The following is a 6,000-nucleotide window of genomic DNA, read 5'->3' as shown; positions in this document are numbered from 1 at the left end:
TTCCCGAAGGATGAAGAACGAGTAAAGATGTGGCTCCAGAAAATAACGAGGAGTAATTTTGTCCCCACAAAATATTCCAAAGTATGTTCAAAACACTTTGAAGAGGAATGTTGACAGAGAAAAATTTGGACGTGTGTGGCTGAAGGTAGCTAATCACACAGTCATCTTCTTTGGTATATTTTACCTTCAATTTATTTTCTTCACCATTTGATTAAGAAGCGTAAAATATTAGTAAACATGTCCCCAAACTCTTTCATTTGTGTCACTTTCCACTTCCGTTAATGTTGTTACATGGGTTGACTGTTATATGACCAACTGTACTTGCTTTACAGTACATTTACTCTCCGATCGCTTTTTTCCCCCCTTCTTACTCAGTCTACTATTTATTTAATAAACTGGGAGCAAGTACGTAAAATGCGTTAAATAAACACTTCAAAGTGTCACCAGTAAGAAAAATTGTGCTTTAGGTCGCAAAAACGAGAAAATAAATACGCAGAAATAGCAGAAAAAAGGACGAATTAGCAGGGATATAATCGCTAATGTGTGGCAAATTCGGTGTTTTTCGGACACTTGCAAAAGTACTAGCGCACTGTCGTTTTGCAAGACTATCACTGCAAAAATGTACGTCAGGCTCTGTGATACTATAAAGTGCCGTATCATACCGAAAACTACCAAAAATCGAGTGCATCTGAACTGTGACACCTTCGCAAAGAAGCAGAATGCAATATCACTTGTCCTCAAAAGTTACGTAGCTGGTTTATTCCCGGTATCAAACGGATACTGTTACAATGTCTGCACAACATATATAAATAATAGATGACACGTACGAAAAGAATCCGTCTGTACTAGGGATGTAGTGATATTCTAAATATACAGGGCGCTATACGGACAAACACACGACGTCCCGAGAACACGTGACCAGGCCGGCAATGTATGTTGGCAACACAAAATCTGTTCTGCGCATGTGAATGCTCACTCCAGAGATATTTACTCTATGTGTGCTACAGCTACTAAACCGGAGGTTTGGTAGAGCGCAACTCTAGCTGTGAGTCGTCTTGCGTGCGGAACATAAAACATCTCGCTGTGCGCCGTGGTGTTTGACACAACACGTTTGTAGAACGCCATTGTCATCACTCTCGGAGCACATGGTGGGCGTTAGTGTGACGAGCAGAAATTCGAAGTTATCTGTGTACTACGAACGGCCGCATCGGCACGGCAGCTGTCTCCTCATTCCTTGCACAGTGTTGTCGTCTACTCGTCTCCCTGCCTGGCACAAAGTGTTTATCAACAGCGGCCGACCTTGGCGCATCTCGCTCTGCTGACGCCACGCGCACGTGGCCAGCTGCCTTGCTGTGAAGCAGTCGCTATCTGCTAGCGAGCCGGAAACCGAGAGTGGCTGTTTATTCCTGGTGGAACACAGCGCCTGCTTTATCGCCAACAGGCAGCTCAGTGTCCAAGGCGCTGCTCGTTCTGTTGACAATTCTCATATCTTGCGATGGGCGTTGAAAGAACCTTTCTGACTCACGGGTACCTGACGGCTTTCTTTCTTGATTTTTCGACGGCCTATGACAAGGTTATGATACCTGAGCTTATTTATAAATTGAAACTGCTGCATCTCCCGGTATCGCTTTTGCGAATTATCTATGGTTTGTTCGGCTGTCGTGCCATCTCTATCCGTGACCAGGACGTGTTATACGGGCCTCGCTTAGTGTCCCATGGCCTTCCACAGGGAGCTTCATTGAGTCCCTTACTGTACACTCCTTATGTCGCCCACCAGGAGATTTAGTCCCACACTCAAAGTTCTTCAGCACGCGAACAATGTTTGTACTCGTACATCCATTCGCAGTGGTTTTGGGTGACAAGATTATGGCTTCACGATGTATGTCGCAAGCTGGCCACATGGGAGTTAGGAAATTTACTCATTTGGAGGCCCGAATTATCTGCGGTGTAACATTCAAGAGAAAACGACGCTATTACTTCTTAGGTTTGGCCCATACGACCTTCCTGTTCAATCACATCCTGCTGCTAGGCGCCTACTTTGACTGCAAACTGACGTAGACAAAGTGGAGCAAACTCCGAATGTACACTGAGGTGACATAAGTCATGGGATACCTCCTATTATTCTTTTGAACGGCGTAGTGTAACGACTCGACGTGGCATGGACTCAACAACTCGTTCGAAGTCCCCTGCAGAAATACTGAACCATGCTGCCTCTACAGCCGTTCATAATTGCGAAGGTGTTACGTTGCATGGCTTTGTGCGCGAATTGATCTCTCGATTATGTCTCATAAATATTTTATCGGATTCACACTGGACGATCTGGGTGGCCAAATTCAGAATATTCTTGAAACCAGTCGCGAACAATTGTCGCACAGTGATATACCGCATTGTCATCCGTAAGAAATCTATCGTTGTTTGGGAACATTAAGTCCACGTAAGGCTGCAAATGGTCTCCAGGTAGCCGAACATAACCATTTCTACTGTTGGACCAGAGGACCCAGTCCGTTCCATGTAAACACAGCCTACTTCATTATGGAGTCACCACCAGCTTCCATACTGCCTCCTTCACATCTCGGGTCCACGGCCTCGCAGTGTCTGCGCTACACTCAAACCCTACTATTAGCTCTTACCAACTGAAATTAGGACTTACCTGACCAGGTCACGGTTTTCCAGTCGTCTATTGTACAATCGATAGGGTCACGAGGCCAGGAGAGGCGCTACAGGTGATGCCGTGCTGTTAGCAAAAGACACTCGCGTCGGTCGTCTGCTGCTGTAGCCAGTTAACACCAAATTTCGCCGCACTGTCCGAATGGATACGTTCGTCGTACATCCCGCATTGATTTCTGCTATTATTTCACGCAGTGTTGTTGTCTTACTACGGAAACACCGCTGCTCACGGTTGTTAAGTGAAGACCGTCGGCCACTGCGTTGTCCCTGGTGAGAGTAGTGGCTGATATCTGGTATTCTCGGAACTCTCTTGGCACTGTTGATCTCGGAATACTGAATTCCCTAACGATGTCAGACTTCAAGAAGAATATAATAATATAATAATATAATAAAATAATATAATAATATAATAATTCCAATCCCAAAGAAATCAGATGTTGACAGATGTGAAAATTGCCGAACTATCAGTTTAGTAAGTCACAGCTGCAAAGTGCTAACGCGAATTCTTTACAGACGAATGGAAACACTTGTAGAAGCCGACCTCGGGGAAGATCAGTTTGGATTCCGTAGAAATGTTGGAAAACGTGAGGCAATACTGACCCTACGACTTATCTTAGAGAAAGATTAAGGAAAGGCAAACCTACGTTTCTAGCATTTGTAGACTTAGAGAAAGCTTTTGACAATGTTGACTGGAATACTCTCTTTCAAATTCTAAAGGTGGCAGGGGTAAAATACAGGGAGCGAAAGACTATTTACAATTTGTACAGAAACCAGATGGCAGTTATAAGAGTCGAGGAACATGAAAGGGAAGCAGTGGTTGGGAAGGGAGTGAGACAGGGTTGTAGCCTCTCCACGATGTTATTCAATCTGTATATTGAGCAAGCGGCAAAGGAAACAAAAGAAACGTTCGGAGTAGGTATTAAAATCCAGGGAGAAGAAATAAAAACTTTGAGGTTCGCCGATGACATTGTAATTCTGTCAGAGGACTTGGCAAAGGACTTGGAAGAGCAGTTGAACGGAATGGACAGTGTCTTGAAAGGAGGATATAAGACGAACATCAACAAAAGCAAAACGAGGATAATGGTATGTAGTCGAATTAAGTCGGGTGATGCTGAGGGAATTAGATAAGGAAATGAGACACTTACAGTAGTAAAGGAGTTTTGCTATTTGGGGAGCAAAATAACTGATGATGGTCGAAGTAGAGAGGATATAAAATGTAGACTGGCAATGGCAAGGAAAGCGTTTCTGAAGAAGAGAAATTTGTTAACATCGAGTATAGATTTAAGTGTCAGGAAGTCGTTTCTGAACGTATTTGCATGGAGTGTAGCCATGTATGGAAGTGAAACATGGACGATAAATAGTTTGGACAAGAAGAGAATAGAAGCTTTCGAAATGTGGTGCTACAGAAGAATGCTGAAGATTAGATCGGTAGATCATATAACTAATTAGGAGGTATTGAATAGATTTGGGGAGAAGAGGAGTTTGTGACACAACTTGACCAGAAGAAGGGATCGGTTGGTAGGACATGTTCTGAGGCATCAAGGGATCACAAATTTAGCATTGGAGGGCAGCGAGGAGGGTAAAAATCGTAGAGGGAGACCAAGAGATGAATACACTAAGCAGATTCAGAAGGATGTAGGTTGCAGTAAGTACTGGGAGATGAAGAAGCTTGCACAGGATAGAGTAGCATGGAGAGCTGCATCAAACCAGTCTCAGGACTGAAGACAACAACAACAACGATGTCAGAAGTGAAATGTCCCTTGCATGTAGCTCCAACTACCATTCGGCGTTCAAAGTCTGTTAATACCCGTCGTGCGGCCATAATCTACATCTTCATCTACGTGATTACTCTGCTATTCACAATAAAGTGCCTGGCAGAGGGTTCAATGAACCACCTTCAAGCTGTCTCTCTACCGTTCCACTCTCGAAAGGCACGCGGGAAAAACGAGCACTTAAATTTTTCTGTGCGAGCCCTGATTTCTCTTATTTTATCGTGATGATCATTTCTCCCTACGTAGGTGGGTGCCAACAGAATGTTTTCGCAATCTGAGGAGAAAATTGGTGATCGAAATGTCAAGAGAAGATCCCGTCGCAACGAAAAACGCCTTTGTTTTAATGATTGCCACTCCAATTCACGTATCATGTCTGTGACACTATCTCCCCTATTTCGCGATAAGACAAAACGAGCTGCCCTTCTTTGTACTTTTTCGATGGCGTCCGTCAGTCCCACCTGATGCGGTTCCCACACCGCACAGCAATACTCCAGAATAGGGCGGACAAGCGTGATGTAAGCAGTCTCTTTAGTAGACCTGTTGCACCTTCTAAGTGTTCTGCCAATCGCAGCCTTAGGTTCTCTCTACCCACAATATTGTCTATGTAATCGTTCCAGTTTAGGTTATTTGTAATTGTAAACCCTAAGTATTTATCTGAATTTACAGCCTTCAGATTTGTGGGACTTATCGCGTAATAGAAATTCAGCTGATTTCTTTGAGAGGCACCCACATGCCTTACTCATACTGTGGCATCAAGCAGTCAGGCCTGCAAGATGAGTGGTCTGCCAAGCGAGTGGATTCATTCTTATTTATCGAGTAACATGAACTCTCGTACTTACAATTAAGTTACAAATTATCCTCCTGTATGAATAATACACAACGGAAACGCACATCTGACTATCAGTGATTTACAGAACTCTGAGTGTTCACTACGCATTGGCAATACCACATTTTCTTTTTTTGTCTTTTATTTAACGGCTTTTATAAACACGTGGCCACCGCACTGAATATGAATGGCGCACACATTATAAATTCGGGACATCATGACAACATGCAATTCGAAGGAAAAGTCCACCAATCTTTTTCTTTTCACTATCTTATTTATTCCGATAAATTCTATAACCTAAACACACAAATTCTATAACCTACAACAATAACACATGAGAAATTCCGCCCAGTGAGCATGGCTATACATTGGTGAATCTCTATATTATGGTCTCGTAATTATTTAACGCTACAGTGCACTTTCTGGATAGGATGGTGGATCTTTTATTATTTCTCACACTTCGACTCTCACAATCATCATCACGAAACTATCCTCCAGACCGAGCAGTACAAAAGGAACACGCATAACCCACTAATCTTTTGAAACTACCTCGCTACTCTCCCATGCAAACCACACATACCCAAATTACATGACATACACCGCACTACAATATGAAATACTACACAGAGAATAGTCACAACATTATCACTTTCAGCTTTCCCACTTCAATTAATATTTATCTCAGTTTCACACGACACTGCCCCACTTCGTAATTCTACTTTCCTACTATGAACT

The sequence above is a fragment of the Schistocerca nitens genome, chromosome 7, assembly GCF_023898315.1.
Source record: "Schistocerca nitens isolate TAMUIC-IGC-003100 chromosome 7, iqSchNite1.1, whole genome shotgun sequence".
NCBI lineage: Eukaryota > Metazoa > Arthropoda > Insecta > Orthoptera > Acrididae > Schistocerca > Schistocerca nitens.
Note: the sequence above shows the minus strand (reverse complement) of the source record.